Source organism: Mesocricetus auratus, unplaced genomic scaffold (genome assembly GCF_017639785.1).
Source record: "Mesocricetus auratus isolate SY011 unplaced genomic scaffold, BCM_Maur_2.0 Super-Scaffold_100011, whole genome shotgun sequence".
NCBI lineage: Eukaryota > Metazoa > Chordata > Mammalia > Rodentia > Cricetidae > Mesocricetus > Mesocricetus auratus.
Genome location: NW_024429195.1, coordinates 33,347,651 through 33,374,306, shown reverse-complemented (window position 1 = coordinate 33,374,306; position 26,656 = coordinate 33,347,651). Strand labels below are relative to the sequence as shown.

Sequence of the window (26,656 nt, the reverse complement as noted above, 5' to 3'; positions counted from 1 at the left end):
AAGTGTTAAGACTATGGAGGTATAAGACTAGATGCATTGTGTGTTGTGGGATGGCAGTCAATCTTTAGGAGCAAGGGGTCAAAAGGTTGTTTTCTGATCGTGAATGTCTTCTTGTGTTGTTTTCCATCTGGGAAGGTGTCTTAATTGGGGTTTCTATTGCTGTCAACTCTTATAAGGAAAACATTTAATTGGGGTGACTCACTTACAGTTTCAGAGGTTCAGTCCATTATCATCATGATGGGTGAAGAAGTAGCTGAGAGGCCTACATCTTGTAGGCCAACAGGAAGTGGTCTGTGTGTCACGCTGGGCCATATCTTGAGCAAAGCCTGTGCCCAGGGGCACATGTCCTCCATCAAGACCACATCTATTCCAGCAAGGCCACACCTCCTAATAGTGCCACTCCCTTTGGGCGTCATTTTCTTTCAAACCACAGGTCTTATTTTTTCTTCATTCCCACGGGTTAGCTTCGCTGGGTACAGTGGCTTTAGTCTGAAGTGATTTTTCTCTTATCCCTTCCTGGCCTGTAGTTTCTGCTGAGGAATCAGCTATGAATCTACCTGGAACATCCTAGATTGAAACTAGGACTTTCCTATTTTAAAATACATTTTAAAACCTTTTCTTTGACTTGTACTTCAGCATTTATGCTGTATTAGAGATCTTTTCTGGTCAAATTGGGGTTCTAATATACCTCATCTACATATATGTTTGCATTTTACCCAAGATTTGAATTTTTGTCACACTATTTCATTGAAATTGTTTGTATCCTTAACTTTTTCCTTCAACTTTTGAGTGTTCAAAAAAATACACTCTTTGTTCATTTAATGGTGTCCCTGGAGTCCTAAAGACATGTTCTTGCCCTGACTGAACTTTCAAAAGGCCTGTCTTCAAGTTCAAATATTCTTTTTAAAGTTAAAATAAATTGAATTAAAACATAATTACATCATTTACCCCTTCCCTTTCCTCCCTTTAACTCCTCCCAAACCCCTTTACTCCCTCCCAAATTCAGCCTCTTTTTATTGTTGTTATACAGATGCATAAATATATAAATACAACTTGCTGAGTTCACTTAGTGTCGGTTTTATGTTTATGCACTATTCATGCTGATGACAGGCATTTGGGTGTTGTGCACTGGGAACAGGAACTTTGTGGGCCTTCAGTGACAATTCATGCATTGTGTCTGGTCTTGCTCCTGATCGTCAGCCCTTCTCAAAGGGAAAGCATCCTGACCTCCTGATTCTACTGTTCTGTCACAATGCCTGTCCCTCTACAGTACAGGGCACAGTGAATGTCTGTGGAGTCCTGAAGATGGGAATACACAGAGGAGGCCTGCAATGCCAGTTTAAGTTCAGACATCTTTCCCAGCTGGCTTTAGTAACAGCACCAGGGGCATGGGTAGCAGTCAGTGGAATATGTGAGCCCCTTTTCCAAAGGAGATGATACATGCACATTCCAGGTTCCTGACATCAGTGAGCTGCAAGCATGAAGGTTAGGCAAACTTCCAGGAATCAAAATTGCTAGCACACACTGACTGTGTCGTGACCTCTCTGTCACCCTCATGGGGAGGCTCGTCCTACTCTAGCCGTGGATATGGGGTGACAGGTACCAAGACTCTTTTCCTTACTATGCTTTGGTCCTGGGTCTCAGGTTCTCACAGGAGTCTAATCTCTCTACTCTACAGGGTGATCCAATGATCACTCACCTCAGAACACAATTAAGCATCTTTAGTTCTTCTTTGTAGGCGAGCTGAGTGAAGAGCACCTCTCTCTAGCCATCAGCCAGGAGGATATCGTTGCAACCTTTGGAGCAGGTAAAAAGGAAAAAAGATCCTTAAAATGTTTTTAAAAGCACAGAAATTGATTAAAAACTCATCAAAATCAAACTCCAACCATAGAACACTAAAAGCAAATGATATTATTTCTAACACATATATCTAATGAATGACATGTGGCCATGCTATGTACATAGACCATTTGAGACTCAGCAAGACCACCACTGAGAGCAGAATTGACAAAACTGAAAAGACACCTCGAGGAGAAAAGTACATAAACAGCCAGAAATATCTAGAAGCTCTCCACATTAGTCATTAGGAGAAGCTAAAACCACAATGACATGCAACTTCATATTCCCCAGAATAGCTGAGTTAAAAAATCAGTAATACCAAACACCGGAAAAGAGGTCCAACTGGTGCCGTGTCTCAGGGTTTGAGTCAGAAATGTCCCCTGGAGGATTGTGTGTAAAGGCCTCGATGACAGCGGCTGGGATTTTAGGAACTGAGCACATTAGGAGGCTCTGCCCTCATCAGTAGATGAATCCATTGATGATTTACTGTCGTCTAGTGGTGGCAGTGGGAGGTGACAGTGGTTGAGAAAGGGGAGTCCTCAGTCTCCTCCTCTGTGTCTCTTTCTGCTGTCGGGGTGCTGTGAGGTAATGAGCTCTGCTCCCGTGTGCTCTTCCTCCATGATGTACTACTCCTTACCACAGGTCCAAAGACAATGGAGTCACTCTACTCAGAGTAGCTAGGGGATGGGAGAACCCAAATGTCCTTCAATTGATGGGTGGATAATGAAAACCCAGATGTAAAGAAAATGAAATGAAATTTACAAACAATATATCGCTGTTGCCCTTGGTTGTCTCCCACAGGATTCAGAATTGTTGAGCTGGAATGACCTGAAGGCCTCCTCCCTAGGGACTAGTTTTTAAATTTATATAGTGTTATGAAGGCTGCCAAGGCAGGGATGTTGATGAACCACAACAATGGCCAGCCATACCCCTAAAGGTGCAATAGTGGCACTTACATCTTGGCTGTAACAAACAGCCATCTAACTGGGTATTAGGCCTGATCACTAGGAGGAAAATCATGCCTGGTACTGGAAACCTAGACAATGCCCATGGCTAGAGACATCATGGATCTCAGGGGAGAAGCTACTACTGCCACTTTTCTAAACCAGGATCATTCCTAACTGCATTCCAAATACTTATCCTTAAACCCACAGGTAAGGGTATCTCCCACCCCTCCACTCATCAAAAAAGCCTCCTTCTGAGGCAGATGGAGACCTTACAGAATTCTACAACTGGTCAAGGCAGAGAACAACTGACAGTGGGGTGTCCAGTCCTAACCTACGACACAATCCTGCACCTGAGGTCAGGGAATGCCACAGATGATGGTGAAGAAAGATTTTAAGAGTAGAGGACCAGGAAGTATGCTGCAAAACTGTCTTATGTATAGGACATAGGGAGATACACCTATGAAATCACAATATGGTAGCTTAAACAAGTCCTGAACAGTGACAACACCAGCTGACACACTAGTGTGGATGGGGGAAGTCTCATAGAGCTCCATCCTTAGATGAAAAGCTGTAACAACTGTTGAGAGAGGGAGAATTGGTCTTCCCCAGGGATGTATTCCCTAAATGGCTGTCTAATACTAAGTGGTCAGTCCTAAAAAACATACACATGCAAGCAACACTAAATGATTCAGCAAACTGCACACACCCCCTACACTCTGTGTGTGTGTGTGTGTCTGTGTGTCTGTGTGCGTGAAACAGTAATAATTAAAAAGAGGCCATGAATTTGAGAAGGATCTAGGAGGAATGAAAGGGCAGGAGGGAAGAGACAGGGAAAATAATGTATTTTAATTAAAAAATAAAAGGACTGGCAAAAGATTTAGGTAGTCACCATATGAGATTATTAATAATCAGATGAAAAAGTCTTCCACATCATTCATTTTTAAGAAAATGCCAATTAAAGCTAGTATGCTGGAAGAGCCTGACCAACTCAGCAATGTCTGAGGCCTGAGCTACTGCTAGAGGCAATGTTGATAAGCATGGCCTGTACTGCTGCCTGAAGCCATGTTGATGTCTGTGGTCCATGCTGCCACTAGGGACCATGTCTGCCACCAGGGGTCTGTGGTCCTGCTGTAGCTAGGGGTTACACTGACGTCCACAGCCTGTGTTACCACCCAAGGCCATTCTGATGTCTGTGGTTTGTGCTGCCACCTGAGGCCATGTTGGGAAGGCCAGGTAGATGTCTGTGGTCCATGGTATTGCCAGATATTATGTAGAAAAATTCAGCCTAGACAGAAAACCATTGAAGAGAACTCTTAATTTTGATAAGCATGCTGAAACATAGCTCTCCACAATAATGGCTAGTAGTGGGGGTGGAGGTGAGGAAGGATTCAGTTTTAAGGGGCTGTCCACCTGGAGTTTGGCCATGTTCCAGTGACTACAGGGACAACACAAATTGGACTTTTAAAAAAATCTTTTCAGGAGGGTAAGTCCACTGGGACAAGGCAAGACCTAGGACTTCGAAGTAAGGGTGCTTGATGTTTTTCTGTTGGCTTAGTGACTCATGAATCTACTGATATTAATTATCATCTGGGCCCCATGACCCCACAGCCCTACAGGCAGAACCACATCATTCAGGTAGTGTCCTGGAGGACACATGGCTGCTGGGTCTCCAATATGTAGGTTTAAACTAAATCTCTATCATTCTATTTACCAACAAAAACTCAGAAATGAGATGTGAGGGTGCAAATCTGCTAATCAGAGAAGCTGAGAAATCAACTAGATGACCTTGCTTTTTGGCTGGAGACTCATCATGTTTCTTCACCCATCCCCAAACCAAAAGGAAGTGCCAAACTCAAGTCCCTGCCCTTTCCTTCCTGTGTGTCTTCTCTATCCAAATTGCTGGCTTCTCTATGGCCAATTCTAGTCACCTAGTTACTAGCTCCACCCCAAGTCAAGGTAAACTTTAACAGTCTTAAGAGTATCACAATGCAATCAAAATTCCCACAAAAGGTGATCGGGGTACATTATGTAAAATTCCCAAATAATAAAAATTTATGTTAATAAAAAAACTGTAATGCATGAGCAAAGGGGTTAACACTGGGCTGGTTTAACCCCCAGAAACAGCTGACCTGACAAGGGTTAGCTCTTGAATCCCAGACTGATGGCTGGGATTCCAGCATGGGACTGATCAAGAACCCCTGAGCGTGGGTGTCAGTGAGGAGACCTAGGTAATCTATTGGACCTTGGTAGTAGATCAGTATTTATCCCAGGTATACAAATGGACTTTGGGCACCCATCCAACAATGAGAGATGCACTCTCACCCTGGACTCCCAGGGGAGGGTCTAGGCCCTGCCCTGGATGAAATGATAGACTATGGACACGCCCATGGAGGGCCTCACCCTCCCTGGGGAAATGAGGGGATATTGGAGGCGTTGGTGGGAGGGCGTGGGAGGAGGGGAGGGAAAGGGAGAAGGACCTGGAATTGATATGTGAAGCAACCTTGTTTCTAATTTAAATTTAAATAAAAAATTAAAATAAAAAAACTGTAATGCTACATTATCACACTCAAGAGCATGGCTGTGTGGTGGTCTGAATAAGAATAGCCCCCAGGTCAGGCAGTAGTGGCATATGCCTTTAATCCCAACACTCAGGAGGTAGAAGCAGGTGGATCTCTGTGAGTTTCTGGACAGCAGGATGTTACAGAGAGAAACCCTGTCTCAAAAAACAAAACAAACAAAAAAGAATAACCCCCCAGAGGCTCATATATTTGAATGTGTGGTGTCCACGTGGTGGAACTTTTGGAGAGGGGTAGGACATGTGGTCATGTTGGACGAGGTGTGTCACCAGGAGAGAATTTTAATGTTTCAAAAGCCCAAGTCATCCCTAGTTAGCTCTCTTCTGCCTTGTGGTTTTGTCTCAACATGCAAGCTCTCCACTACTACTCTAGTGTCATGCCTGCCTGCCACTGTGCTCCCCATTACAATGCACATGGACTCACCCTCTGAAAGATAAACCCCATTACATGCTTTCTTCTATAAATTGCCTTGGGTATGGAGTCTCAGCACGGCCATAGAAAAGTAATGAAGACAGGCTATAAAAAGATGGCCAGCACTGGATGTTGCTGAGAAAGTGGAGAAATCAAATCCCTCACTCATTGTTGCTTGGAGTCTTGTACTGCATACATACTTGGCAAAATAGTTTATGAGGTTCTTAAAAAGTTAAACATAAAACTTGATTCTACAACTACACTCTTAGAAACTCACCCAACAGACATAAAAATGAAAGCTATACAAACACATATACACAACAACATTATGGTCCCAGAAACATCATTTGTAATAACCAAAACCAAAATAATTGAAACAATTCAAATGTCTATCAGTTCATAAATAGTTAAGAAGTTATCTCATTTATGAGAAGCAAATCTTTTAATAATACAAAGGAATGGCCCTACTACTGATAAATGCTACAACACAAATTAACCTCAAAAATGGATGCCAAGAAGCCAAACCCTGGGGCGATGTCTCCTCTACTAAAGTACTTGCTGCGTAAGCATGAGGGCCAGAGTCCAGGCCCAGCATCTATGTAAAATGCCAGGCCTGGTGATGAAGCATGTTTGCAGTTCACTAGACAGGCGAAGAGAGAGTGATCCCTAGGCCAATGAAAGAACATGTCTCAAAAAACAAGGTGGACAGTCCTGAGAAATACCCAAGGCTGTCTGTCCTCTGGCTCCATGAGCACCCACATCCGTACATACTACCCCATCAAAAGAAGGCAAGTCCTCAAAACCATGTTCTGAGATTCCATTTAGATAAAACTGCTGAGAATGTATGAGACAAAAGATCACTGGGTGTGTGGGGCTAGCAACTGACTGCACTGACATGGTGAAGTTTGGGGATAATAGGAGTTTCTAAAACTGGATTATTGTGACAACTGTTCAAATCTCTGAAAAACAGATTTAAGAACTTACAATGAATGGGTTTTAATAGCATGTAAATTCACATCAGTAAGTCAGTTTTCAAAGATTTATACACGAATGTTACAGCAGCTTTATTCATGATAGTTTAGTGGCTTCTCAGAGGGTCACAAAGGACAAATGGAAAAATTATGATCTATTTAAGGAACAAAATATTAGCTGTCAATAAAAACTACTTAAGAGGGGCTGGAGAGATGGCTCAGAGGTTAAGATAACTGGCTATTCTTCCAGAGGTCCTGAGTTCAATTCCCAGCAACCATAATGAGATCTGGTGCTCTCTTCTTGGTGCAGGCAGAACACTGTAGCCATAATAAATAAACCTTAAAAAAACAACCAACACTTAAGAGCTGGAAAAATTGTTCAGTGGGTAAGAACTAAGAACAACTGCTGACCAATCATTAAGATCTGAGTTCAAATCTTTAGCAACCAGGTAAAAAGCTGGGCATGGCTACTACATTTGTAACTATGGGAGAGCTGCATGAATTTACTGGTTGCTAATCTATCTCCAGGGAATAAGGCAGAAAGTGATAACAGCATTGTTTCTCAACCTTCCTAGTGCTGCAACCCTTTAATACAGTTCCTCATGTTGTGGTGACCCCAACCATAAAATTATTTTTGTTGTTACTTCATAACTGTAATTTTGCTACTGTTATGAATTGTAATATAAAAATATCTGTGTTTTCTGATGGTATTAGGTGACCCCTGTCAAAGGGTCATGACTCATAGGTTGAGAACTACTGTGACAGAGGAACCACATGTATATACCACACTCGCTCTTAAACACACAGCCACGGAGATGAATCTCAAAAACATAACCCCCCCCTTTTCTCTCTGTGTGTGCAATCAAGTTCAAACTCTAATTGAATCACATTTGCAGAGCTGATAGTTTGCTTTTTCTTTATCAAAAAACTCCTAGGACACCTTGCAGAGTAAAGTTTATACACTATGAATACCTGATGTTCTGTAACCTAACAGTCTACAACTCAAGTCTGGGCCTAGTCATGATATACAGACCTGGGGATTATAAAGTAGTCACTTCACACCTGCAATTACTGTAGGTAACTTTTACTCCAGCACCCGAGAACACTGGGAGGAAAATCTAAACTGTGCACACAGCACATACCATGAAAGAGGCCACTTCCTAGTCAGTGGTATCTGTTACTATTCAGGACTCAGCCAGGAAAGAACTTTGCCACCACAGGCAACTGCCCATCCCGCTGTCACTTATGTCCCCTCCTCCATTCCCCTTTGAATGATCTAAGCCAGTCCTGGAGGCAAGATTAAAAAATGAAGACATAAGGCCTGCTCCCCCATTTGTCTGTAGATCACCTCACACAGGCCTTTGCTAGTATGGGGGCATTTTGCACACTCCTGGAGCATATAAAATATTAAAAGCAATCATATCTTTGATCCAATAGCAGCATTCCAAATTTAACTAAAAGGAATGAGTGAGGAGCTGCTGGACCAGCTCATTCTGGTGTATTTCCAACAGACATAAAATACCCTCCCTGCAAAGAATCAAAACAACCCGCTGACAATAGGAGACAGTCAAGTGAATTGTGACACAGTCAGCAGATGACTATTTCCTGAAGCCATGACATACGCGCTCTAGGGAAAAGTGAACAAACAGGAAAACACCATCACATACAGTGTTCAGTGACAGAAAACAAAGCCTTCTACAGCAAGGCCTTTTATAGGCAGGCATGACAACTCTCCTAGACTCCCAGAAAATAAAGAGATTTGTCTAAAACTCTGAGAGGAAAGGTCTGTAGACGGGTAAGGTCACAGCTGTGCATACCTGTAAAAGTCTGAGAGTAAAAGCCTGTAGACGGGTAGGGTCACAGCTGTGCACACCTGTAGTTCTCAGACTTGAATGTGGCATAATTAAGTGAAGGACACTGATTCAACATATGCTGAGGTTGGCCTAAGAGTCTGCACTCTATCAGGTTCCCAGGTAAGGTACCCCTGACACAAACCTATGAAGGTCAACTTCAGGTGAGAACTACACAAGTACATTTACCTTTTATACCATTTTACATATTCCATAAGGTAAAGTATTTTGCAATATGAAGAAAACTTCCTATTCTTCAGAATGTTTAATTTGTAACTTTTTATGGCAACAGTCTTAGTTAGGGTTTCCATTACTGTGAAGTGACACCATGACCATGGCAATTCTTATAAAGGAAAACATTTGATTGGGGCTGGCTTACAGTTTTAGAAGTTTAGTCCATTATCGTCATGGTGGAAAGTAAGGCAGCATGCTGATGGAGAAGTAGCATGATCTGCAGGCAGCAGGAAGTGAACTGTGTGCCACACTGGGAATAGCTTGAGCATGAGACTTCAGCCCACCTCCACAGTGATACACTTCCTCCAACAAGGCTACACCTCTTTTTTTTTGATGATTTTAATATTTATACTTGACACATTTTCCTTCAAGTACCTTTAATTATACATTGAGGCACTTTAAATCACAGTGCCTGATACCTTTTTTTAAAATTTATTTATTTATTTATTTTAATTTTATTTTCCAGTTTAAATTTAGATAAGAATCAAGGTTGCTTCACAAGTCAGTTCCAGGTCCCTCTCCCATTCCCTCCCTTCCTCCCGTGCCCTCCGCCCCCCCGTTATCCCCTCATTTCTCCAGGGAGGGTGAGGCCCTCCATGGGGGTGTCCATAGTGTGTCATTTCATATAGGGCAGGGCCTAGACCCTTTCCCAAGAGTTCAGGGTGAGAGTGCACCTCACATTGTTCTATTGGAGTCCAAAGTCCGTGTGTATACTTGGGATGGGTACTGATCTGCTGCCCAAGGCTCAATAGAATCCCTAGGCCTCTTCACTGACACCCAGATTCAGGGGGTCTTGATCAGTCCCATGCTTGATTCCCAGGCTGATGCCTGGGATTCAAGAGTTAACCTTTGTCTGGTCAGCTGTTTCTGGGGGTTAGACCAGCCCAGTCTTAATCCCTTTGATCATCAGTCCTCCCTCTCTGTTACTGGCTTTCTTGAGTTCAGCTCAGTACTTAACCAAGGGAGTCTGCCTCTTCTTTGATCAGCCACTAAATAAAGTTTCTGTTTCCCAGACTCTCTGGCCATAGGATTGTAGGCTGGCACTCCCCAGATCTATGTCTAAAATCCATATATGAGAGAGTACATGCCATGTTTCTCTTTTTGTGACTGGGTTACCTCACTCAGGATGGTTTCTTCTAGTGTCATCCATTTGCCTGCGAATCTCATGATTCCATTATTTTTTTCTGCTGAATAGTACTCCATTGTGTAGATGTACCACATTTTCTCTATCCACTCTTCAGGTGAGGGACATCTAGGTTGCTTCCACGTTCTGGCAATTACAAATAAAACTGCTATGAACATAGTGGAACAGACATCTTTGTTGTATGAATGGGCATCTTGTGGATATATGCCTAAGAGTGGAGTTGCTGGGTCTTGTGGTAGGTTTATTCCCATTTTTCTGAGGAATCTCCACACTGATTTCCAAAGTGGCTGAACCAGTTGGCACTCCCACCAGCAATGGAGGAGTGTCCCCCTTTCACCACATCCTCTCCAGCATAAATTGTCATTGGTGTTTTTGATTTTAGCCATTCTGACAGGGGTGAGATGGTATCTGAGAGTTGTTTTGATTTGCATTTCCCGGATGGCTAAGGATGTTGAGCACTTTCTCAAGTGCCTCTCAGCCATTTTAGACTCCTCTATTGAAAACTCTCTATTTAGTTCTGCAGCCCACTTTTTAATAGGGTCCTTTGCTGTTTTGGAGACTTGCTTCTTGAGTTCTTTGTAAATTTTGGAGATCAACCCTCTGTCAGATGTGGGATTAGTGAATATTTTTTCCCATTCTGTGGGCTGCCTTTTTGTCTTGCTGACTGTGTCCTTTGCCTTACAGAAGCTTCTCAGTTTCAGTAGGTCCCATTTATTAATTGTTGATCTTACTGCCTGTGCTACTGGTGTTATGTTCAGGAAGCTGTCTCCTGTACCAATTCGTTCAAGGGTACCACCCACTTTCTCTTCTAAGAGGTTCAGTGTGGCTGGATTTATGTTGAGGTCTTTGATCCATTTGGACTTAAGTTTTGTGCATGGCGATAGACATGGATCGATCTGCATTCTTCTACATGCCAGTCTCCAATTATGCCAGCACCATTTGTTGAAGATGCTTTCTTTATTCCATTGTATATTTTTAGCTTCTTTGTCAAAGATCAGATGTTCGTACGTGTGTGGGTTAATACCCGGGTTTTCAATTCGATTCCATTGGTCTACCTGTCTATTTTTGTGCCAATACCAAGCTGTTTTCAGGACTATAGCTCTATAATAGAGCTTGAGGTCAGGGATGGTGATGCCTCCGGACGTTGCCTTGTTGAACAGGGTTGTTTTGGCTATCCTGGGTCTTTTGTTTTTCCATACAAAATTGATTATTGTTCTTTCAAGGTCTGTGAAGAACTGTGCTGGGATTTTAATGGGGATTGCATTGAATCTGTAGATTGCTTTTGGCAGGATTGCCATTTTTACTACATTGATCCTACCTATCCAAGAGCATGGGAGATCTTTCCATTTTCTGAGGGCTTCTTTAATTTCTTTCTTTAAAGATTCAAAGTTCTTAGGATACAGGTCTTTCACTTGTTTGGTTAGCGTTACCCCAAGGTATTTTATGTTGTTTGTGGCAATTGTAAAGGGTGATGTTTCTCTGATTTCTCTTTCAGCCCTTTTATCATCTGTATATAGTAGGGCTACTGATTTTCTTGAGTTGATCTTGTAGCCTGCCACTTTGCTGAAGGTGTTAATCAGCTGTAAGAGTTCCCTGGTAGAGTTCTTTGGGTCATTGATGTAAACTATCATATCGTCTGCAAACAGTGAAAGTTTGACCTCTTCCTTCCCAATTTGTATCCCCTTGATCCCCCTTTGTTGTCGTATGGCAATAGCTAGAACTTCAAGTACCATGTTGAAAAGGTATGGAGAGAGTGGACAGCCTTGTTTTGTTCCTGATTTTAGAGGAATTGCGTTGAGTTTCTGTCCATTTAGTTTGATGTTGGCCGTTGGTTTACTGTATATAGCTTTTATTATGTTTAAGTATGTCCCTGTTATCCCAGATCTCTCCAAGACCTTTATCATGAAGGGGTGTTGGATTTTGTCAAAGGCTTTTTCAGCATCTAGTGAGATGATCATGTGATTTTTGTTTTTCAGCTTGTTTATATGGTGGATTACGTTGATGGATTTTCGTATGTTGAACCATCCCTGTATTCCTGGGATGAAACCTACTTGATCGTGGTGAATGATTGTTTTCATGTGTTCTTGGATCCGATTTGCCAGTATTTTATTGAGTATTTTTGCATCAATGTTCATGAGGGATATTGGTCTGAAGTTCTCTTTCTTAGTTGTATCTTTGTGTGGCTTGGGGATCAAGGTTATTGAAGCCTCATAGAAAGAGTTTGGCAAAGACCCTTCTGCTTCTATTGTGTGGAACACTTTGAGAAGAATTGGTATAAGCTGTTCTTTGAAATTCTGGTAGAATTCTGCACTGAGGCCATCTGGACCTGGGCTTTTTTTGGTTGGGAGACTTTTGATGACAGCTTCTATTTCCATAGGGGTTATAGGTCTATTTAAATTGCTTATCTGTTCTTGATTTAGTTTTGGCAATTGATAGCTGTCCAGGAAGTCATCCATTTCCTTTAAATTTTCGAATTTTGTGGAGTACAGGTTTTCAAAGTATGACCTAATGATTCTCTGGATTTCCTCAGAGTCTGTTTTTATGTCCCCCTTTTCATTTCTAATTTTGTTAATTTGCGTGTTCACTCTCTGCTGTTTGGTAAGTTTGGACAAAGGTTTGTCTATCTTGTTGATTTTCTCAAAGAACCAACTCTTCGTTGCGTTGATTCTTTGTATTGTTTTCCTGGTTTCTACTTTATTAATTTCAGCCCTCAATTTGATTATTTCCTGGCGTCTACTCCTCCTGGGGGAGTGTGCTTCTTTGTGTTCTAGAGCTTTCAGCTGTGATGTTAATTCTCTGGTATAACTGTTCTCCTGTTTCTTCATGTGAGCATTTAGCGCTATGAACTTCCCCCGTAGCACTGCTTTCAAAGTGTCCCATAGGTTTGGGTATGTTGTGTCTTCATTCTCATTGAATTCGAGGAAGTCTTTAATTTCTTTTTTTATTTCCTCTTTGACCCAGGGATGGTGCAGTTGAGCATTATTCAATTTCCATGAGTTTGTAGGTTTTCTGCAATTTGTGTTGTTGTTGAATTCTAATTTTAAGGCTACACCTCTTAATAGTGCCACTCTCTATAGGCCAAGAAGTCAAACAAATGAGTGTTTAGGAGTCATTCCTATTCAAAGCACCACCAATAACCATCTTGAATACTGTGAAATGGGATCAAAGGTTTATCACATTCAATAAAGAATAATTTACAATAAAAATAAGCAATGGCATAGTTAACTTTTATTATTTTAGTTCTGGGGTTCAAACTCAAGGCCTTGCACACGCTAAGTGCTCTGCTATTATGCTATAGCTGCAGCTCTCTAGTGTTTAAGAGAATGGCTGGAACTGTTGTAAGAGCATGACGCTATTAATAGTTACAAAGGCATGGAAAAACAAAATGGCAAACTTTAGTCACAACATGGCAACTAAGTTAAAATGCTAACATTGTTTATAAAATGTTAAACATATTAAGTTTGGGGGAAAGCTGGATTACATCTGCAATCCTTGAAATCAGGAGAGGCTGATGCAGAAACATCACCTTAAGCATGAGGCCCACAAGGGCTACAGAATGAATCTGTCTCAAAAGAGAAATGAAGAAGGAAATATACCAAAATGTTAGTATCTTTGGATCCTTGGAAGGGGGTAAAGTATATGCATTAGTCGTTTTGCTGCTGTGACAAAAAAAGCAGGAAAAATCATCATCTTGAGCTGGTGAGATGGCTCAGTGTGTAAAGGTACTTGCTGTACAAATCTGATGACCTGAGTTCAATCCCTAGAACGAACTCTCTAAAGCATTTCTCTATACTCTACACATGCTCCGTGACACATGTATGCTGACATTCATATATTCACACACCACACACACCAAGAATAGTATCTTTTTAAAAAACCATTTTACTGGAGGAAGCATTTATTTGGCTCATGGTTTGGGCTTAGTCTATGGTCAGCTGGCTCCACCACTCCTATGGCAAGCAGAAACCTCTTGGTGGAAGAGAATATCAGAGGGAGACTGCTCAGTTTATGACAGACATAAGTAAACAGAGAACAGCTAGCAGGCCAGTAGCCATGGGCTTTTCTGTTCTTCACTTTTGTTCCACCTGGGCCAAGCCCACCCTCTGTTGCTACCCCCCTCTGGACACACTATCACAGTCACTCCAGAGACAAGCTTTAATCTCCTAGGCATCTCTTAAGCTGTCAGTGGAGATGGTTACTCATCACATGGTGTTTAGAGATCCATTTCAGCAGCATGTGTGTATACTGAAGCTGGAAAGACAGAGTGTACCATGGTCCCTGGACAAGGATGACACGCAAATTTGTGAAGCATTCTGCCTTTTAAACTTTGTAGACTAGAACAGAATTGAAGAAGGGCAGGGTTAGGATTAGGAGGCAAAGATGTCTCTGGAAAGTGGCAGAGTCAGAGGAGAGAAGGGAAGCCATTCAGGGTTTGAGAAGGCAGGACCAGGCTTGGTTCCCTTAACTGGAGAGTAGGGTTTTCCTGGAAACCCTAGCTGGATGCAGAAGCAGCTCAAGGCTTCCGGAGACATGCTGTACTGCTGTCTGAACCTTGGGGCACAGCTGGGGACTTTCAGAACTGCCACTTTGCCCCACTTGATGGCTGTGAACAGGGAAGGGCGCTCTGCTGCCTGGAGGAAGCCCGCTGTTCCCTAGTCATACGATGCGGGATTGTAGCCTCCTAGAAAGACCTGACCTAGCAATCCCTACCTTTCACTCCCCAGAAGCAGGCACTCCTGCTGGACTCCTTACACAAGGAACGGACACACATGCGACCACCTCTGATAAAGAAGATGATGCCCAGTTGGTGTGCCCGTTTCTAGAACCTCACTTCACTTTCCTCTCTCCTCACAGGCAGCAAACAGCAGCAGTGACAGATGCTGACAAAGTCACATTGCTGGTTGAAGGTGAAACCAGACAGTCCTTTAAGAGGATAGAAACTGTTTAATACTTAAGTGTGGCTATTAGTTAATAATATACTACTTTCCCAAGTTAAAAAGTAAACTGTACATCTGCTCCAGAGGTTCCCATTACAGACTGTATAGGAACTTATGAAAACAAACTGTCCACAAAGCCTGCTTGACTAATTTCAGTGTTGGGGGGGCGGGGGTGGAATGTTGCAAGTCCACAACGTAATTACAATTGCTTTAGTCCCCTAAACAGCCATTCCTTGTCTACTTCTGTGTCTGCCCTAACATCCTGTGACTAACATAAGACGACCATGGAAAGTGTGTACAGACCTGTTGGTTTTCAGCAACCAAAGGGCTGAGAATGGTGGTAGTATCTGAGGCCTGTGGCAGTTTCCTCCACTTTGCTATAGCCCACCTATCTGATGTAGCCACCAATGTATTTGAAACGAATCTTGATTTATGACTGTCTTTGTGATGTTACCATTAAAAGCTACTTCCTTACTGAAACAGAATTTGAAAAGAATCTTGATTTGTGGTTTTCTTTGTTCTATTACTATAAAAACTTCACAAGGCTGCTTTCACACTGAAACACAGAATGTGTTCCCAGACCACGGTCACTCATAGCTGACTGCAGGTAAACTGTCTCAGTCCCCTTCAGGTGGGAGTTGTTCATTCCTTGTCAGAGGCAACTGGATGGGGCTCCTCCCTGTGCCCACTTCAGAATTCCATCAAATGTTCTTGGCCCGCATGTTATCTGTGAGGTACGCATATTGCCAGTTGGTACAAGAGCCAGCAGAAATTCAGAAGACTTGCCTCCCGAGGCCCTGTCAGGCTCTCACTCTATACTGAAGGTTAGCCTGCTCTTCACAGTGGGGGTTCTGGAACATGTATGTTCTCAGGATTCCGTTATGTTCACGGTCAGAGAGGATCTTCATTCCCAAAGTCAAGGACACACATGCAGTTCTTACCCATTTCAAAGCTGTTGATGCAAGAAGCACACACACTTGTCAGGGACAAGTAGTCATGGGGCAGCCAGAGAGAGGGGTTAGAGCTGGAAAGCATTTGTAATGTCTGTCTTCCTTCTAGCATTACGGGGTGGAAAAAGTGCCCACAAACTAAATAAGCCACGCAGACTCAGCCATCAACAACAGGGAAACCCCCACTGGCAACAATGGGGGTGGCTTCACCCCCACGAACCTTAGACCATGCAGGCACTGACAGAGGCTCACCTCCAAGGACAGCATTGCTGCTACCTCTGTTCTATCCAAGGAATGATGTGGAGAGGCTGAACACAGTAATCGAGGCTGCACACTGAGGTGATGGAAACACCGGAACTCAGTCTCCCACACAACGGAGTCCTTGTTCTGGACTGTTTTGTCTTGCTTTTGTCCTCAAGCCAACACTCAGCCAACCCTCTTTTACTTGGCCAAGGAGAACAGGAGGGAGCACACAGTCAAACCTGAATCCCTGAGCACCTGAAAGGTCCGCCACCAGATCGATGGCCTGCTGTTTACACAGCACCTGTGTCTGTAAGATGGGCTTACGTATGCGGGCCTAGGCAGGTCTTCCATCTGCAGCCCTTCCACGATGTTTTCTTATCCACGAGGACATGCCTACAGTGACAGTCTATCGACAAAGACCTCAAAACAGTACCTGTTCCCGCCCCCAACCATTCCATGGGCTCATTTCTGTTGGTGCCCAGGCCTGTGGAACCCAAGGACTCTGGGTAAAGAAACCATATTCTGAAAAGAACTTCTACAGTGATGAAACTGCAGACACAGCAGAGATGAGAACACCAATACCATGACCCTTCACCGAAAGTTTCAAATTGAGGAAATCAAGCCACCTTAGACTTGATTTGCGGAAGCATCTGGGAGGCTGGGCTGTGGGCAAGTGCTTCAGTTCCTCATCCAAGCTGAGCTTTCTGAGAAGTCATGCCTAAGCAACAGACAGAAGCAGACTGGCAGTTAAGGAGTCAGGTGGGCAGAGCAGAGGTGGGGAGTGGCAAATCCTGGCAGTCCTTTGGCATGCCGGGAACCAGCTCAGGGAGCCAACCTCAGGATCCACTCTGCTCCCAGAATAAGGCTGGAGTCCCAAGGTGCACAAGCCCTACCTTCTGACTTATGAGGAGGAGCATCTGACGTGCTATCATGGGCACTCCTTTCCTACCCTGAGGCCTCCAACGCCAACTCCACCTCTGCCAAGCAAAGGTATCATGTAAACCGGAAAAACAAAAGAGTGAGGAAATGACGACTGTTCTAGTCACAGGGCTCTGGATGAGATAAACACCATGATCCAAGCAACGTGGAGGAAAGGGATTCCGTCGTCCACAGAAGTCAGACAGGAACTGATGCAGAGGCCATGGGGGAGTGCTGCTTCCTGGCTTGCTCCCCATAGCTGGCTTTCTTAGATACCTCAGGGCCACCAGTCCAGAGTTGGCACCACCCACAGCAAGCAGGGCCTTCCCACATCAATCTATAGTTTAAGGAGTGCACCGTAGGCTTGCCCACATGCCAATCTTGTGGGGTATTTCCTCAGTTAAGGTTTCCTCTTCCCAAATGACTTGAGCTTCTGACAAGTTGACATGAAGCCAGCCAGCATGGCAACCAAACCTGTGTCCTCTCGAGACAGGCCCATGCAGTATAAAACGCAAGCCTGCCCACACTGTCCGAGGACCGAGTCTCTGCACTTATTTACCTCCAGTTGGCCCTGTGGGCTGTTTTCTGTCCTGGCGGACTGGGGAGGTGATTCTGTGGCTAAAGTACTTGCTGCCTGAAAATCAGGGCTGGGGTTTGAGTCTCCAGAACCCAAGTGAGTAACGGGTGGCCTGGCAGCCAGCCTGCAATTCCAGCTTTAGGAGGTAGAGACAGGATCCCCAGAACAAAGCAGCTAGTGACACTATCCACACTGGGAGTTCTGGGTTTGACTAAGAGACCCTGACTAATAAACTAAGTGCAAGAGTGATTGAGAATCAACCCTGGCATCAGCCTAAGCCACCCCCCATGCATGCAAACATATGTGCCAATATGTCATTCCACATGTGTGCCTCTCACATGTAAACATGAATACACATGCACATATACACCACAAAGACATTCATGCAAACAGAAAAATAAAAACACTGTCTCATATCGGGACCCAGAGCCTAGAGAGAGGCTGCTAGCAAGTGCTCTACCATTGGCGTACAGCCTCGACCCGTTTATTTCTTTGAGGAAGGGTTTGTTATGGCTCAGGCTGGCCTTGAATTTGCTTATTCGTCTGCCTCAGCCTCCAGGGCTGCTGGTATTACAGGCAGGCACGTGCCCACTATACCCAACTAGTTTTGCCTGTCCTGATAGTATACTGGAGGACACCAATTTTGATAGTCTGGCAACAAACAAGTTACTAGGTTCTAGTGTTATACGCCTCCCCACCAGGTCACCATTCTCAAATCTACACAACTGCTCCCTGCCCAGATGTCTGGTATACTTACTGTAAGAGAAACAAACACTTTAGGGAACAGTGGAGACCTGAGGGAACAAGAAGCCAGCAGCTTTCCCTAAAGAGGGGGCTGCTTCAGTACTCCCTGGTACATTTCTTAGAACAATCCATGTAAAATTTTTTCTTTTTTTTAAACATCTATTTCATGTGTACATGTGCACACTTAAGCATGTGTCACTGCATGTGTGTGGAGGTCATTAGACAACATGCAAAAGCAAGCTCTCTCCTGATGTGTAACTTCAAGGGACTAAAGTCAGGTTGTTGGGCTTGGCAACTTACCGTAGTCTGAGCCATCTCTTGGGTCCAAATCTGATGTTCATTGCAGGTTCAGTTTTCTTTCTTAGCTCTGTGATGACCTAATAAAACATTTGGCTGGCTGTGACATGTCTCCAGTGTGTCACCAAGGAGGTGTGGTGGACACGTTTGTCTGCACTACTGAGCTGGTGCCTGGATGTACACAGCTGGTGCACAATGGAGACTCTGGAATACTTCGTGGCACTGAGAGAGCCTGGGAAGGGTGCAGCACTCACTTCTCACAGAGAGAAGTCTCAGTCTGGGTGCTACGGCAACAGGCGGTTAGACTACTTTTGGTAAACGCACTGGGACCAGCAGAGTTTCTGACGGAAAGCCCGGTGCTGCGCCTGCTTCCTTCCCTCGCTTCGGCGCATTCAACTCTCCACATGGATGTTATCCAGCGGTAGCTGTTTACCTAAGCTAGCGCATGCCCTCCTAGACAGACGACATCAGGGACTAGGAAGCCTCATATGACAGACTACCCTCAAGATGAAGGCAACATCTCTGTTGGGGGAGGCTCTCCTGGGATCAGAGTAATCACCCTGTAGGAACTGGACTCTTCCTAAAGTGACGAGAGGTAACAACGTCTTTGGACCACTTGCAGAACCAGAATTGAGACACTAGCCAAGCAAACCACACCTTGATCAGAACTGCTTAATTGTGCATGCTATCTCTTGCCCCTGCCCCAATTCCTTCTCTGATGGGGGAAGTCCTGTACATTTGTCAATACAGTACTGTTGAGCCAATAGGAATCTAGATAGGTGGGACTAGGAGTCCAGGAGGATTCTGGGAAGGAGAAACACAGAGAGTTCAACATGTAACCGCCACGGGATAGGAAGCCCGGAACTATTCTCCGGTAAGAGAAATACTTAGATTAACAATTATGGGGTAATTACTTAAGTCAGAGCTAGCCAGTAAGAAACAAGCAAGGCCAACAGCTTCATAATTAATACAGCATCTTATATGTTATTTGGGGACTACAATGTGGCAGAGCCCAGGCGACTGGCGGGTGATATACCAAAGCGGCTAGCAAGGAAAAGCTTCTCGTAACACTTCTCCACTTAAAACTAAAGTCAATGTTTCCCTGAAGATGAGCTTGGGGCTATTAGACCCCTTTGTTCCAGAAAACCTGTGGAAAGCCCGAAGTGGTGGGGTGTCTACAGCCACAGAACTGGGGTTGGGGCAGAGATGTGTGGACCTGGGGGCTTGCAGCCTTGCTAGACTGCGTGAAATGGTGAGCTCCAAGTTCAACAGGAGCTTCTCTCGTGGTGGAGAATGACAGCAGAAGATGCCTGATATCAACGTCTGGTGGCCAAAGACACATGAACAGGTAAGCACACCGGTGTACATTCACATACCTTCACCCCTGCCCTAACAACGACAAACAGGAGGCCAGGCAAGATGACTCATGCCTGTGACCCTAGCACTCAAAGAAGGCTGAGGAAGGAGGGTCACCCACAAGCTCAAGGCTAGCTTGGGATATATAGTGAGTTCCTGAATTACAGGGTAAAACCCTGTCTCAAAAATTAAAGTGATAATTAATAGAAAGACTAACATGGGCTCTTACTTTTCTTCTTCTATACTTTAAAAAACAACGAGAGTGTTCTTGCCTACCACACAGTAAACTATGGGTTTAATCCCCAGAACTACAGAAAGCCAAGAGTAAGGTCAGAGCAGGTGGAGGCTGGTGTGGTAGACGTTCAAGGTAAAATCAGGTACGTGCAGAGTTTGAGGCTAGCCTGGGCTACATGGGTCCTGTATCAGAAAACACAACCACCACTAAGCAGGCTGGAGCGGTGGCTCAGAGGCTAAAAGTGCTTGCTGCTCTCCCAGAGGACCCACGTTTGGTTCCCAGCACCCTTGCTATGCAGCTCACAACTGTAACTCCAGGTCCAGGAGATCTGACACCCTCTTCTGGCCACTTCAGGCACCCACACATGCATGGTAAATACACAGAATACAGATATATGCATAAAGAAAAATAAATTTTTTAGCAAGAAAAAGAAAAAATGACTTGAAGCCAACTTGGCTCCCTTACACCTCAATGTCACTCTTTGTGAAAATCAAAACACCCCTCCATCACAATCCCAGGAGAGACAGGGTGAAGCAGATGATAGTCACGTGTACAAACATGGCTGCTGACTTGACGGCCATTCCTCCCCTCTCACAGTGAGCCTTTCTAACGTGTTTAGTCCCTTTATCCACACAAATCAGGACAAAGATGGTGTCATTTGTGTATAATGGCTTTTAACACTATCAGACAAGAGGAAGCACTGGGCCATCACCTTGTCACCAAGGAACCCAGCAACTTCCTCTCTCTATGACATCTTATTTTAGAGGACTAGGGATAAAACAATGTTGGAATAGTTATGTAATTGGGATCTCATGCTAATACTCTGGGAGAAACTTTAATGAGACACTGTGTCATTCACTTTGGCTATCAGACTGCAGTTATCTTTTTCTTTTAAAACATTACTCTGTTTTGCTGGGCAGTGGTGGTGCATGTCTTTAGTCCTAGTACTCAGGAGGCAGAAGCAGGCGATCTCTGAGAGAGTTCAAGGCCAGTCTGGTCTACAGAGTAAATTCCAGGATAACTAGACTACACAGAAAAAAACCTGTCTCAAAAACAAAACAAAAATTAGTGTGTTTAATAGGCTTTAAGGATCCTAAGTTTGATGACCTCCAAAGAAAAGACTACTGTATATTGGCCAATTGAGCTCCATAGATCCCCAACCAGTACTATTGCCAATGCTCCAGGTTACCCTTCAGAAGTGGGTAGAAGTCCCTGTTGCTGAAAACACTACATACCTGAGTCATAGAACATGGGGAAGTCTAGCTGTTACTCAACTGGAAGCTTCACCCCAACTGGCTAGCTTTCACACTACCAGAGGCTCAAGCTCACCAAATTGTGGACCCTGAAAAGCAGTCATAAATGGTCTGACAAGATGTACCCACTGATAACAACAGGGGCACAAATGCTATGGGAGTGACCAACCACTTTCTGATTGTATCTAAGGCCACTCCATGAGATGGACCGCATACCTGGCACTGTTGACTGGGCCCAGAACCTATAGCTAGATAGGTCCCAGGGGAGAACCTGGTACTATTATTCTGCCAAAGAGATACAGCATTAAAACAACTCCTAATTACTTAGGACTATACCTATCAATAAGTGCCTCTCTCAACCACCTTCAGAGCAGCTTCCTGCAGCAGATGGCAGTTAACATAGATCCTCAACTGGTCAGCATGCAGAGAATGAGAGATGGGAGTGCTCAGCTATAATGGGAGATTTACTTCAATCTCCCTCCCCCAAGACCAGGATCTTCAAGGATGAAGGGCAGAGAGTGTAAATACCAAGGTGGCTGATAACATCAAAGACACAGTGTTCTCAAGATACACCAGGATGATAGCACATGAACTCACAGCATTTGTGACAACAGTAACAAAATCACACAAGCTCAAGCCAGAAAAAATTCCTGCATTGGGGGGAGGGGGGAGCATCCTACCACTAGCCAAAGGGCCACTGGCAGTTTACAGCTGCTGTCGAGGAGAGTCAGTTTTCTTTGTGTGGCCACTGGTAGGTCAGCCACATTCCAGGGCAGGCTCACACCCTGGAGTAGTTGGGCAACATAGATTGGACTGGGTGGGCTTTAAAAAAAATAAAGAAAAATCAGAAGTTAGTGGGAAGGGAGGTGAACGAAATATACTCTATAAAATTCTCAAAGAATAAAGTAGTTTTTTAAATAAAGATTTTGTTTATTTGTTATGTACACAGCCTTCTGTCTGTATGCCAGCAGAGGGCACCAGATCTCATGCAAGGTGGTTGTGAGCCACCATGTGGTTGCTGGGAATTGAACTCAAGGCCTCTGGAAGAGCAGTCAGTGTTCTTAACTGATGAGACATCTCTCACACCCCCAATAAAGTATTTTTAAATGTAGATGTTTGTGTATGAATGAATTCACACAGCATAATAATTTTGAGGCCTACATTATACAAATTATTTAGTATTATGTAGTATATTGATATTTTCCTTTGTATAAATACAATTTGTTAATCCATTCACCTGTTGATGGAGAACTGTGATCTTTCTAGTTAGTGGGCAGTTTTATTAAAAAAAGGGGGGGATTATTAAAAAAAAGGCTATTCTCTATCTATTAAAGAAGCAATTGTGACAGGCCTGAAATGGTGTTACCTCACCAGAGCCCAAACTACTAAAACTCTTTTCTTTAAATAATGGGGCTCCTTCTCCCAAGGAGGGCCTCACCCTCCCTGAGGAATGATGTGGGGGACTGGTGGAAGGGCAAGGGAGGAGGGGTGGGAGAGGGAGCGGGGATTGACATGTGAAACATTCATGTTTCTAATTTAAATAAAAACATATATTGAGGAAAAAAATAATGGGGCTCCTTTAAGGGTTCCTTTTCAAACGGTAACAGAGGGCAGAGGCAGTGAGGTAACCTGTGGTCTAGGCCTCCTTCCCTACAGGAAAGATTAGTTAACAGTGTGTGGTCTAATGTTCATACGCTATAGCCTTAATGTCCAACCCATCCATCAACTGTGAGATTGCCACAGCAGTGGGGTATAAAATCACACAGACCCCCACCTCATTCTGACAAAACTGGAAATCAATCTATCAATTTTGGTTTCCTACTTTCTTGAAAACTAAGGTAGAGGGTTTATGGAGCTAAGTGCCTGACAACCATTTCGTATTTGTTTTAGTCATACAATGAAAACTGAACCATTTATCAAAGGATTTTACTGAGGTACTGTGAGCCAAGTTCCCAGAAGGGGGGAAACCCTCCCCCACTAAAACCCCTCTACCTGTGTACAGTTTAACTGATTAGAACTCTGCGACTGTAGAGACAGAGCTAGGATGCTGGAGATCTAGAGTCACTCTGTGTTATCTCTGGTCCCCTTAGCAACCACTCGTTGCCTAATTCTGTCCAACCTAACATCCTTGTGACTCTCAAGTAAAATCCTTTGCAATGTATTAGCAGACTACTAACTTCCAAAGGAATATTAAATACAGTTGTAGTGAAGTTAATTAAATGTAGCTCCCTCTTTCTGGAGTCTGTATTCCCTTTCTTGACTTCCTGCACTTCAACAGCTCCTTCTGGGAACCTACACAATTTGCCTATCAAGAATGACAGAGCACAATAAGAATTACAGGCTAAAATCTGAGGGAAAATAATTAGATGAATATAACTAATATAACTATAACTCTCCACACAAATAAAAAGAAAAGAATGCATGGACCATGAAACACTGTGGGTGTCAGTTCTTGCTGGATGATCCTGAAAGCAAGGTGGAATAAATATGGAAAAAAATACAGATTTTTTTCAAGGATTAAGTACATCCCCACTCATCTTGTGCTGTCTTCATCATACAAAAACTACTGACATACAGAATGTTCCAGAAGCACATATGATCCTAAGTGACCACATGTAGTTCACTACTCTGTCACTTTTAGGGAGCTGAAGGGTACCGGAGACCCAACCCAGGTCCTGGAGCATGCCAGACACGTGGCCTGCTGCTGAGTTGTACCCAAAGCCCCGGCCTGTTTTCCTGCTGAGTATAACTTCGAAGGGATTTGAGCCATTGGGAAAATGCTAACACATTTGATAGGCCTGACTGGAGGCAGCCTAACCTCCGGGTCTGCTAATGGTGTGTGTTCAGAAAAGCTGAGCCAGCGTCCACCTGCATCAACTTGATCCACTTAACAAACACCTGTGCCTTCTTCTGTGCAAGACAGACTATGACCTTTTCGGATCCGTCTGAATGAGGCAGTATTCACATCCAATTTATGAAAAAGGTATGTGACAGGTTTTGAAACTAGAGTCATCTGTATAATGCTGAACTTCTTTCTAAAAAAGAAAGAAAGAAAAGTAGTGTTGCATCTTTAGAAGGGAAATACTCAATAGACACAGTAAAGACCTGCATGCCTAACACCCATTTTTGGCTGTAACTTTTCATGACCCAGTGTACTCCTGCGCCCCCAAACTTCGAAGCAAATCGTCAATTTGTATTTCAACTAAAGTAAGTAATCCTAAAGGACCAGTTTGTAAATAATGTAATTATGGAGCCAGAACGCTTGAGTTCCAACCAGGAACACATGTGAAGAGACTGTTCCTGAAACTTGTCCTCTCGCCTGCACACACACATATGCAATGTTTAAAAAAATTAAATGCCATTATGGTACCCTTTCTAAAACTGAAAACATGTCCTCAAATTCCAGAACGTTCCAAAACCAGGACACAGTCAAGGTCCACAGGTTGTTTTGCTCCTTTAGGCTAACTTTGGTCGTACAGGTTTGCAATCCCTGCAATTCTCACAGGAGTCAACCCCAGGAACTTTTAAAACTTGATTCACGAAGAAACGCTAGGCACAGGCCCTGTCAGTGTGCTCGTGTACATTCATAAACACAAAGCACACGCGGAACCACCCTTTCGGGCGTCCTCTGCGACCGTGGTTGTTATTTACCTCTGGGGTTTGAGCAACAACGCCCTTTATCGGATCATTTGCAGAAGTTGGGGGCGAAGCGGGCGTGTTTCCTTCTCCTTGCAGCCAGGTGTACGCGGTGGCCTCCGCCGTGGGGACGGGAGGGGTGCCACTGCTCGCCCACCTCCGCAGGAGAGAAGTGGCTTCGCCCCGCGCTGCCCAGTGCGGTCCCCGAGCCAGTCGCCGCGCCCCGGCACCGCCCGCCCGCCGGGCAAGAGCCCAAGGTTCGGTCGCCGTGACCCGGTGCGCCCGGGCGTGTGCCGGGAAGCCAGCGAGGAAGGAGACACGCCCGACACACCCACCTCACCCCTGTGCCCGCTGCAGGAGGCTGGGAAGCGCGGCGTGGGGACCGGGCGCCCGTGGGACTCTGCCCCTCGCCGGTCCCCGACGTCCGTAGAGCTTCGCGTTCCGCTCCGCGGAAGCCCACCGCCGCGCGGCGTCCACCCGGGTCCCAGGAAGGGAAGGCTCCTCGGGACGCGACAGTCCAGTGACCCCCGCCCCCAGGCGCGTGCTCACCTCAGCTCGCGCTGCTCAGCACCGGCGCGGCGCAACCAGCTGGCAGCCGCCAAGCCCCGTGACTGGCCGAGGGGCGGGGCGGCGCGGCGCTCACCTCCGCTCGCCCCGCCCACCTCCGCTCCACTTGCTCCAGGTGAGCCCCTCCCAGGGGCGGAGCCGCGCGCTGCTCACCTCCGCTCGCCCCGCCCACCCCGCCCCTTCCAGTCCTAGGTTGTTCCCGGAGTAAACTGGTCGCTCCCCTTTTCTTTCAGCCCGGCCAGGCCCGGAGCGCTCCGGGTAAACTGCCCGAAGCCTCCCCGAGATCGCCCATCTGGCTCACACTGGGAAAAGCAGGCTCTGGTCTCCAATGGCTTCGCGAGCAAGCACTCCCTAGACAGTGTGTAGCACGCCCCCTGCCGGTGAGGTGACGAGAGGCGACCAAGGCTGCCACCCCGGGAAGGCTGCGGGCAGGGGTTGGGGTGCCGGAGACCCCCTCCTGGTGCCAGACCTTGAGGACACAAGCCCAACCTGAGGTGCTCCCAACATGCTGTTTGTGTCATCACCTCTTGCTCTATGGCCAGTTTCTCAAGGTCACCCTTGGCAGGTGTCTGCAGATGAGAATGTTCGCAAGGCGATATGACTTGAGACGCTTGTGCCAATATGCCTTAGTGCACTATAAATTCCGATTTTTTAAAAATAAAAAGTCTGCAGTGACATGCCTTGTGTTTTTTTCTTTGCTGGCCAGTGTTAATTCAGTATTTACTGAGAACTTACGACTTGCTACTCATTTAAACATTTAAATTATGACACAGTTTTCTCCCATTCCTCTCCAAACAGATCAGGACTGTAGTCTAGGCCTTTTCCCCTCCCGGCGGGACTGAACTGACTTTGCCAGCAACTCAGAAATGGCCTGACAGGGTAGAAAAGGCTCCTCGGGTGTTAAATGTGGGCTGAAGGGGAACTGGGTTGTGCCTGCCTCCCAGCTCGGAGGAGTCGTCGTGGAAGGAGCG

The 26,656-nt window shown here is 44.9% G+C and overlaps 1 protein-coding gene and 1 long non-coding RNA gene across 10 annotated transcripts in view; one reads left to right on the top strand and one right to left on the bottom strand.

Moving 5' to 3' along the window:
- Positions 1–25,760, bottom strand: part of Gpr160 (G protein-coupled receptor 160) — a 42,806-nt gene extending 17,046 nt beyond the window's left edge. For 2 of the 9 annotated variants that reach the window (XM_040754571.1, XM_040754576.1), the window contains exons 1-2: positions 25,668–25,760; positions 1,700–1,796 (exon numbers count right to left, since the gene is read on the bottom strand). The gene's annotated coding sequence lies outside the window, so the exon portion shown is untranslated. The other 7 variants (XM_040754578.1, XM_040754572.1, XM_040754573.1 and 4 more) reach the window with 7 other exon arrangements.
- Positions 25,714–26,360, top strand: LOC121143225. The gene is made up of 2 exons (XR_005880416.1): positions 25,714–25,800; positions 25,919–26,360. It is a non-coding gene; the product is annotated as an uncharacterized LOC121143225 (long non-coding RNA).
- The last annotated feature ends 296 nt before the right edge of the window (positions 26,361–26,656 follow it).